We start from the raw sequence: 11,206 nt of genomic DNA, 5'->3' as shown, positions 1-11,206 counted from the left end.
AAGGAAGGGTTAAAAGTCCCGACTCCCAAGGATGGCTTGCTGCCCGGATCTCCAGCTCTCACAGGCAGCTGGGCACCTTGCGGCCTGCGCCCCCCCTTCTTCTTCCCCGCGGTGTACTGCCGACAAAACCACTGCTCTCTCTCTCTCTCTCTCTCTCTCTCTCTCGACTCTGGTGTGGGAATGGAGACATGCCGGATTTCTCCACCCTTCCATCTGCAGGGGGCCAGCCCGGTTCCAGCCCCCTCCACCCTTTGTCCTACCTCAGTCAGGCCACGAGCCTTCCCCTCCCACACCCAGCCACAGGCCGGGCAGGGGAGAGCCTGCACTGCACCCTGACCAGAACTAAAGAGAGCGAGTTCCCCTGGGAATTCTGCTTTTAACCCCTCTGTGTTCTCAGAGGCTGTCTACCTTCAATTGGTCAATATCCAAATTGACCTCTTCCTTCCGAGAAAATTCTTTTTCCGTGTCAAACCACAACACACATCCTACACATTTCTGAGTCACACCACTTCACAAGGTTTCATAACAGAAGGTGATGCCAGGGCTGACAGGTTAGCTAACCCTGCATGGGTAGCGCCTAAGCCTGACATGATTGCGCAAGCCAGAGCATCGCACTATTTTTTTCATCAAAGTGCACATACTCTGCAAATCAATTTGAATTAACATTGACTGAAGTTCGTGACATTATGAAATCTTGTGCTGACTGTCACGGGCTTGCTGCACCTTTACAGCAGGGGTGAACCCCAGAGGCCTAAAGGCCTTGCAGCTTTGGTAAACAGATGTTACTCACATTGCCAAGTGTTGTATTGTGTTTTTTATATTTCTGTAACAGTTCTGTAATGGTTTGCCCCTCCACTCCCCATTTCCTCCCAATGGTTCCACCCTGAGTTTTCCCACCGTTCCCTCAGTGCCAATCTCCCTGAAAATGCTTAGTCACTTCCCCCTCCCCTCCCTGGTACCCACTCAGCTCCCCATCCCATTCTTCCCAAATCTTCTACCCTGGGCGTTGAGGGATTGGATGAGGGCCCGGGGTCCCTCCCTTAAGTTTCCCCCATTGGTTTTTGTATCTGTCTATCCTTTCACCTTCCACTCCCCCAAATCCCCCCATTGGTCAATGGGCGTTCCCTTCCCCTTGTTACCACCCCAGTATTTAAGATGTTGCGAAAGCCTCGAGGCCACTTTTGGCTGCTGGATTCTCTGTAGCTCCAAGCTCCCCAGAGACTGGATTAAAACTGAAACTGTTTTCCCAACCTTGAATCGTCTCCCTTATTACCTCTTCGGATGCCGCCTCTCCTCCAAACAAGGCAGTGTAACTTTCTGCCTTAGCCACCCCCTGACTCTCCTTAAGATCCTGGGGAGTGACACCCACAGCTGACTGTGCCTCTGCCGGGCAGCAGAAGCCAGGGGGCTTCAGATTAGCACAGCGGCAGCTTGGGGCCCAACGTGGGGCCTGAGGACATTGCCAGACCCCATGGAGGAGATTGCTGAATGTCCTGTTGGATTTATTCTGCAGCTGTGTTTGGACTCCATCTCTGGCTGGCAAGTTACCCCAGTAGTTGCAGACCCCTTTTTGGTGGGTTGCGCTCATGGGGAAGGGACTGGTAGTCACCAGAGCACCCTGGTGGTCAGTTCCACGAGGAGGACACTACTCAGGACCTTTCTTTTCCTGCTGCAAGCCTCGGAGTGGTGAGTATCTTTTTCTCTTCGTCTTTTGTCCTGTCTCCCGGTGGGGGGAGAGCTTTCTTTTGCACTCTCTTTCCTTGCTTGTTTTTGGGAAAAGGGTCACCTTTTCTCCCTCTCTGGAGGATTTTGCTACTTTTGTAGCTGTTCTAGATTTTACTACTATTGTAGCTGTTACTTTGCTGTGCAGCACCTTTTAGCAGGTGGCCAGCAGCAGGGGTTTCTCTTTTCTTTTGCTTTTTCCTGGGTATTGTGTTTTAAGAGACAGATTCTACCTCAGCCAAAATGGGTGCCTGGCTGTCTGTCTCTCAAAAGGGAGTTGCAAGTCTCCTATCTGGTGGTGGAATTTCATTTCATACAAGAGAAGTTAAAGAGTTTGTTCAGTGGCTGTTCCTACCTTTTCCTAATGTTTCGGCTGACCAAGTTTGTAATTTAGAATTTTGGGATCTAGTAAGTAATGAGTTGTTACAATTAGGGAATTCCTCCCTTTCTAAATTTGCTTTCCTGGCTATGAAAATTAGAAATGCTTTAAAATCCTCTTCTAAAATGCAGGAACAGCCACCCAGAAGCAAACTCAACTCCATGTCTCCTTGTCCTAGCCCTCTTCCCTCCCCTGCCTGCTCCAAACCTCAGATTCTAAAGGGGTGCCTTCATCTCCCTGGGTCCCCACAGAATCCCCGAGACACCCGCCCAAGCAGTCCTGGCCAGACTGCTCGGGATCTTTCCTGTCCCCCGATCTCTCCGTGTTGTACAGCCCTTTCCCAAAATCCCTTTGTTAGTTTTAATCTCCCTGAACCTGACTCCCCTGAAAATGTCCCCCGGGGTGCGCAAAATGGCGTACATCACATGGTGGTTCCTGCCACATGCTCTTCTTCTCCCCATGAGGCACAAGATGGAGGATGCCATGTGGTCGTTCCTAACACGTGCCATTCTTCTCCCCATAATCCTTTTCCCGCTCCTCCCCTAAACTCTTTCCACCCATCAATCAACCCCTTCCGGTCTCTGACTCCTCCCTAAACTCCTCCCTTTCCAGCAACCCTCCTTCCCATCCAGCTCCTCCCCAAACCACACCCCCCAGTTCCGCCACTTTGAAATGTGTCAGTCATGTCTCTCCTCCCTGTGTCCTAGCCACACCACCTCTGACATCATCTACTCTCCTGGTTCCCATGCCCCCTTTTCTGGTTCCCACGCTTGAGCTCCAGGGGGAGGGGGGGGGCTGGTAACTGGAACCCTGTTTCTATCCCTGCTCTCACCACTGCTCCAGTCACCTATATCCCTAGGCAGGAGGGAGCACCCAGGCCCCAATGGTCTCCATTTGCCTACCAGACCAACATAGAGATCTGCAAAGCTCAAAAGGAATTTGGTAGGGACAATGAATATTTCAAGGGACTGTTGAGGGCCACTCTTTCAGGAAATGTTTTAACTCCTGCTGATCTCGGTACACTTTTTCTTGTGCTTGCTGTGCTCAACAGAGATTTTAATATGTGAAGCAGCGTCGAGAAAAGAAGTATGGTCCGCTTTACCAACACTATGGGCTGACCCGGACATAGGAATAGATGATGACAAAATAATGTTGTCTGTTGATCATCTTTGCGGGGAGGGGGATTGGGCAGAGGGGGAAAAACAAGCTGCGAAAATACCTAGGGAGGCTCTCCGGGAAAGCATAAAGGCTGCAGAAAAAGCGTTTTTTTTTGGTTGTGCCTGGATGTCTCCATTGATAACTATCTGTCTATAACTCAGTTTCCCTCTGAGTCCTTCCTTAAGTTTGTTGAGTGACTTCACAGGGCGGTGGACCTTCAGGTACAGGACCCGGGAGTGCAGCGGGGAATCCTTACAGAAATCGCTCGGCAAAATGCCAATGAAAAGTGTAAAGCCGCAATCCTGGCCCTGCCCCTTGACCCACTACCAACCCTGCAGTCCATGCTAGAAGTGTGCTCGAGGAAGGTCACAATCTCATCCACTGATCAATTCCACAAACAAAGGGAACTGAGGAGGATGGCAGCCATTGATGTCCCTGACCCACCATCCAGCAGCCAGCCGCCACGCACTCCATGAACATCTAATAGACCTCCCCCAGCAAACCAGCAATGTCATCTTTGCAGGGAGCTAGGGCACTGGGTGCCCAACTGCCCATTGAGGCAACAGTTTTATAGCTTCAGGAAAAACCAACAACAACAAAAGGTTGCCTCCAAAGGAGAGCCATCAAAAAACTAGAAACCAAGTGCAGTCCCTCCCTGCACGATGACAGAAATAAAGCAGGGCAAAAAACATCTGGGGGGGGGGGGTGGAAAACCAAACATCCACAGGCAAGGCCCGCTGGTGCCAATTCGGACTTAACCTAACATTACTTCTTCACCGGACTTGACTCACCCATACCAACCAAGACCTATTTTAACCACTAACTCTCATAATGTGCCTTTCAGGTTAGCTCTGACAGACCTCCTCCACCTTCGTAACACGCAGTGGCATTTTGTGTCTGTGAACCCCAAGGAACCTGGTAATTGGAGAGACACCCGTAGTAAGTATGTCATCCTTGGGGACACCAAATACACACCTCTAGACATTCACATCCTCCCAGGTCTCGAATCATCAGACCTGGGAAAACTCATCCTTTGGCTGCATTGTACTCACCCACCAGTGTATCTGCCTAAAGGCCAAGTCATCGCCCAGGCCATCCCAGTGCCTGAGCCTTCGTGGACCATTGCCGGGACTCAGGTACTGGGGACTGAAAAACCAAAATTCTCATGCAAGTTGCAACAGGGGGAGGGGTATAAAGCTTTAGTTGGACTTCTAGACACAGGGGCAGATGTAACAATCATTCCCTCCTGAGATTGGCCATCACATTGGGAGTTGCAAGGCATAGCTGGACATGTATAAGTTGTTGGGGGCATTCAATTAGCAAAGCAGTCAATTAGGGTCATCCAAATTGAGGGGCTGAAAGGGAAATTGGCCTCTGTATGCCCATTGGTTTTAGACTTTATGGAACCCTTGTGGGGGAGAGACCTGATGGCCCAGTGGGGGGTCAGAACTGACATCCCAGAGGCCCCCAGGTTTTTCAGGCAGTGGTCACTGAAAAGCGCTGTACCCAGAAACTCAATAGGAAAACAGATTCACCAGTCTGGGTCGAGCAGTGGCTGCTCAACAAACAAAAATTGAAGGCACTTGAGGAGCTTGTGGCCGAGCAGCTAAAAAAGGGAAATATCCAGGAAACAACAACTCCCTGGAATTTTCCCCTTCTTTGTAGTTAAAAAAACCAGGCAAAGACGAATGGCGGCTCCTCCACGATCTCCATCAAATCAACAATGTAATAGAAGACATGGGCTCTCGCCAGCCAATGATGCCGTCCCCGACGATGCTCCCCCAAAATTGAAATTTAGCCGTGATTGATATAAAAAGCTGCTTCTTCCAAATTCCCCTTCACCCTGACGATGCCCCACGCTTCGCCTTCTCAGTTCCCACCATTAACCAAGAAGCCCCCAGGAAGAGATACCACTGGAAAGTACTGCAACAGGGAATGAAAAACAGCCCTTGTATTTGCCTGTGGTATGTCTCTTCTTTGCTGTCCCCAGTCCACGTAGCCATGAAAAATGCGATCATCCTTCATTATATGGATGACATTCTAGTGTGTGCCCCAAATGACGACAAGCTTACCCATGCGCTTGACCTGACAATCAATTCTTTAGTTGTTGAAGGGTTTGAGCTCCAGGAAGACAAGGTTCAGAAGATGCCACCTTGGAATTACCTGGGCCTGGAGATCAGGAAGTGTGTGAGAACCCCGGCCTTGCTCTGGGGTCTCATGTGGTGGTGAAATTCCTCCTCCAACCCGTGCTTCCAAAGAAAAACTCCGCAGGCTTAGCTGTTCGGTCTCAAGGCAGTTTATTGCTAGTTATCTAACAGATTATGTTCTTGGACTGCGGCTATTTGATCAGTGGCCTGGGTAGAGGCACACACACACACTGACATCCTCTCTATCTGCTGTCTTCTTCGTCTCTCCCCCCGCCCAGGGCTGCTGCTATCTTTTATAAGATATATTACGTATAACATGTTTACAATTATTCCCCAATACCTACTACCTATGTTGCCAAGTGTTTTTCTACTCTAAACCAATCTGTGAGTGCCAACATCACCAAGAACATGGAGGTAAGGAAAAAGAAGGAGGAAGAACAGGATCAGCCCACTTTCCTCCATCTTAGAACTTCTGACCCCCATGTACAAAGTGAAAACCCCCCTGTACATGTGTTAAAACCCCCCTGTACAATACTAAAAAAAATTCCCCTCTACTTTGTAACTACTTTTACTATACTATCTAACCTTTTGTGACTGCTTGTTTCACCTCCAAAGTTGGTAATTCATTCCATGGCTCAAACTCAAAATCACAGCTGTTTTTCAGCTGTCTGCAAGGGTCTAAAATGCTTCTGACCAAGGCCTGGAACCTCTAAAAATGTCTGAGAGACATTTTGAGTTCCCGCAGAAGTGGACCATTGCTCTTCAAAAATTGACCATCAAGAATAACATCAAGACTTTAGCCGATGTTCAGCAACTGTGTGGCTCTTTAAACTGGGTAAGGCCTTGGCTAGGTATTTCCACCGAAGACCTATCCCCCCTTTTCAATTTATTGAAAGGTGGAGAGGAGCCTAGTTCTCCTAGGGCCCTTACCCAGGAAGCGAGGGCTGCACTGGAGAAGGTACAGGAAATGATGTCTACCAGGCAGGCCCACCGACACCAACCGGGCCTGCCCTTCAAATTCATAATTCTCAGTAAGCTGCCACACCTCTACGGGGTCATCTTCCAATGGGAGGTCACCCAAGTAGAGAAGAAGGACCAGAAATGGCGGGATCCCCTCTTAATCATAGAGTGGGTCTTCCTCAGTTACAACAGGTCCAAGAGGATGACACGGCCACAAGAGCTGGTGGCAGAACTGATCTGAAAAGCAAGGGTCTGGATCAGGGAGTTGGCAGGGTGTGACTTTGACTGCATCCACAATCCACTAAAATTAGAATTGGGCCATCAATCCAAAGCAATGTTGGAACATCTGCTTCAGGAAAACGAAGCTCTGCAATTTGCATTGGACAGCTACATCAGTCAAATTTCAATTCACTGACAGGCCCACAAAATTTTCAATTTAGATGTCAAATTTACATTTTCATTAAAATCTATTCAGAGCAAAACACCTTTTAAAGGCTCTGACAGTGTTTACAGATGCGTCCGGAGCATCTCACAAGTCAGTTGTGACTTGGAGAGATCCTCAGACTCAGCGGTGGGAGGCAGATGTTGCCGAGGTGGAAGGATCACCTCAAGTAGCTGAGTTGGACACTGTTGTTAGGGCTTTTGAGAGGTTCTCTGAACCATTTAATTTGGGCACTGATTCAGCCTATGTAGCAGGTGTAGTGTCCAGAGCAGAAAATGCAATTTTGCAGGAAGTCTTCAGCATTGCACTGTATGAGCTGGTCTCAAAATTGGTAAAATTAGTCTCCCACTGAGAGCAGCCATTTTATGTGATGCACGTCAGGTCACACACCAGCCTGCTGGGGTTTATCGCCAAGGGCAATCGAAAAGATGATTCCCTCTCTGCACCCGTCCAGATGGCCCCACTCCCAGATGTCTTTGGTTAGGCTAAGATCAGCCACCAGCTCTTCCATCAAAATGTGCCCAGCCTGGTTTGCCAGTTCCATCTGACCCATGAACAGGCCAGGGTCATTGTGGCCACCTGTCCCAGTTGCCAACAGAATGCTCTCCCTTCCCTGAGCTCAGGCGCTAACCCAAGGGGTTTGAAAAGCTGTGAGGTGTAGCAGATGGATGTGACACACATCCAGTCATTTGGCAAATTCAAATATGTCCATGTATCTGTAGACAATTTCTCCAGTGCAGTCTATGCTTTGGCTCACACAGGAAAAATGGTTTCTGACACCAAAAAACACCTGGTGCAGGCCTTCTCCATGCTGAGCATCCCCAAAGTCATCAAAACAGACAATGGCCCAGTGTACAGGTCCAAGGAGTTCCGGAGCTTCCTGCAACAATGGGGAATAGAGCACAAAACCGGCATCCCCTATTCCCCAACAGGCCAAGCCGTGGTAGAGAGGACCCACCAGAGCCTAAAAAGGGTTCTTTATCACCAGCAACAGGTGATGAAGGTGGAATCCCCTCAAGTACGGTTGTCTAAAGCACTGTTTACCATCAATTTCTTAAACTGCACATACGAAAACTTAAATCCACCTATTACGAGGCATTTCGTAGAAAGTACTCAGACCAACCTGAAAGCTTGTCCACCAGTCTTAGTAAAATACCCAGAAACTTGGAAGAGGTAGGGACCCTACAAAATGATAACCTGGGGAAGGGGATACGCCTGTGTGTCCACCCCCCTTACATTCCTAAAATATCCAAGTCCAAGACCACAGCACAGGTAGCCAGTGCTTGCTGGAGGAGGAAGAAATGCCACACCCTTTAAATCCCCCAACTCCTCCCCCTATCCTAATGTCTTTTATTTATAAGATTCCTTTCAGATTTCGTTAACCTACACCCAGCCAGCAGGAACATCAAGTTCAGCCCCATCCTGCAGCTGCTGCTCCTGCTCAGCACATTCCATCTCAGCACCAAATAGATTGTTCCTCAGCCCCAAGCAAACAGATGCAAAGAATTTACTGAACTCTGCTACCTCAACTTAACATCAAAAGCTGAGGACGTCCATAAAAGAATAGAATAGTTGCAGCAGCTGGTCAAAGAAACTACAGACTCTGTAAAAGATGAGGACTCTCAGGCTGGGTCAGGTCAATTTTGAAAAAACTGAACTTTTAGTTTAGTTTGTTAATTGAGTTTTCTTCCTGTCCCTTTTAAAAAAAAGGGGGAATTGTTGTATTGTGTTTTTTATATTTCTGTAACAGTTCTGTAATGGTTTGCCCCTCCACTCCCCATTTCCTCCCAATGATTCCACCCTGAGTTTTCCCACCGTTCCCTCAGTGCCAATCTCCCTGAAAATGCTTAGTCACTTCCCCCTCCCCTCCCTGGTACCCACTCAGCTCCCCATCCCATTCTTCCCAAATCTTCTACCCTGGGCGTTGAGGGATTGGATGAGGGCCCGGGGTCCCTCCCTTAAGTTTCCCCCATTGGTTTTTGTATCTGTCTATCCTTTCACCTTCCACTCCCCCAAATCCCCCCATTGGTCAATGGGCGTTCCCTTCCCCTTGTTACCACCCCAGTATTTAAGATGTTGCGAAAGCCTCGAGGCCACTTTTGGCTGCTGGATTCTCTGTAGCTCCAAGCTCCCCAGAGACTGGATTAAAACTGAAACTGTTTTCCCAACCTTGAATCATCTCCCTTATTACCTCTTCAGATGCCGCCTCTCCTCCAAACAAGGCAGTGTAACTTTCTGCCTTAGCCACCCCCTGACTCTCCTTAAGATCCTGGGGAGTGACACCCACAGCTGACTGTGCCTCTGCCGGGCAGCAGAAGCCAGGGGGGTTTCAGATTAGCACAGTGGCAGCCGAGTTTGGTTGACTGAAGTATGTGTATGTGTCTATTGACACCTTCTGCTCTGCCATGTGGGCTTCTGCTCACACTGGGGGAAAGAGTCACAACGTGATTGCCCATTGGAGGATGGCTTTTGTAGTCTTGGGAATACCTTCCTCTGTGAAAACTGACAATGTCCCTGCCTACATTTAACAAAGGACACAGCAGTTTTTATGCTTGTGGGGAGTACCAAACAAACTTGGTATTCCGCATTCGCCAACGGGTCAAGCTATTGTTGAATATACTCATGGCACTTTAAAGCGTGTTCTGGAAAAACAAAAAAAGGGAATGACGGGAGCAATGCCACACAGTCGATTGGAAAAAGCCTTATACACGATTAATCATCTTACAGTGCCACAGAATTCAGAGACTCCTGTAATTTTGAATCATTTTCTCTCGTTGCACTCAGCAGGTGAGACACACCTGCCTGGAGTGAATGTCTGGATATGGGACCTTGCCACAAATAAGTGGGAAGGCCCATGCGACCCTATCACTTGGGGCATGCATGTGTTTCCACAGGTACCGGGGTACGATGGATACCTGCAAGGTACATTTGCCCTGATTTGCAACATCAGAAACAGAATGTGGCCAGCAGGCAACCTTCAAACAGTAACCAAATGGTGTGAAAGGTTTTTACTTTGAAACCAATCATATTTCACCTTAGTGAGTCAGACTATAAAAAGACGCACTACTTTCAATAAACTCTTTTTCGCCTTCTGTGACTTGGAGTCATTGAGTCCCGTCCCTGACTCAACAACGTCAAAAGTACGGTTTTTATACCATTACAGCTTTTACACTGTGCCCAGCTCTCAGGCTGTCTCTGGTTCCAATCACCAATCCAGTCTGATGTCCTGTATCCCAGGTCTTACCCCAATACCCAGCTCTTGGCTGTATATCTTTGGTTCCAAGCACCAATACAGGCTCTGATATCCTCTTGTCCGGGTTTTACCCTGATTCCCAGCTCTCAGGCTGTTTATTAATCTGATTCTAGACCAAAACCCAGCTGTTATGCTGTCTGTCTCCTTTGCTCTGTGCCAGTCTGTGGCTGAGTCCTGATCACTTCGGAGGTCACCACGTGTTAGATTGCATGTGGGGTGGGGTGAGGGGCAAGGAGACAAAGACACAACTCACCCCCAGATATTTGTGTGGCAACAGAGAGATTTATTTTCATGCCCCCCTTATAAAGGGCATTTTGAAAGACCCAGTCTGGATATTCTTATTGGTCTGAACTCCACACCACCTTGGGATCTGGCCAGTGAAATGCTTGCAGCTTCATAAGACATCTGATTGGGAGAAGCCCCTGTCAGTCAATCCTGGGGCTTGGTATGTAATATCTGGTAACACCCTCTCACCAAATTATTATAACCTTTGCAATTACAGGACTTTCAGGCAGAGATATGGGAAAATGAATAACAGTTCTTTACTAGAATATATATAAAGACAGACAGACAAGCAACAACAAAACCAGAAAACGCAATAACAGCCTTTTTCTCGCCTGTCAAGGAATTTTTCCCTTTGGTGTAGCTACAACCACAACCAGCAAGGGGTGCTAATGGCTCATGTTGAGGCAGAGAGGCTTCAGTGTCTCTCCTGTAGCTTCAGGGGATGCTGTTGGCTCAGGTGGCTTCAGAGCATGGCTGAAGCAAGCTTGGAGCCTCCCCAGGGGGTAATGGCAGCCTCGGAGAGAGACAGAAGTTGGAGGGAGGTGTTTCAGTTTTCCCCCAGCTGTCACATGTCCCATGCACTGTCCTGGCAACAGCAGCAGCTGCCAAGGCTCTAGTAAGCATCTGGGAGGTGTTGCCTCTGGAGAGATGGAGGCAGTTGGTTTTCCCCTGAGGCACCCATGCAGATGGTGAGGGTCTCTTCCAGCAAGAGTGGGTATTGAAAAGTACCAGTACAACAGCTGGTCTTGAAAGCAGTGGTTTACACACAGTAAAAAGAAACAGCAAGGAAGGTTCAGCAATAGCAGCAAGTCTTCTGGGCAGAAGTCCAGCAACAAAACCCACAACCATCTGCCCTCCAA

This window comes from Lonchura striata, chromosome W (assembly GCF_050655825.1).
Source record: "Lonchura striata isolate lonStrDom1 chromosome W, ASM5065582v1, whole genome shotgun sequence".
Classification (NCBI taxonomy): Eukaryota; Metazoa; Chordata; class Aves; order Passeriformes; family Estrildidae; genus Lonchura; species Lonchura striata.
This window is presented reverse-complemented; position numbering follows the sequence as displayed.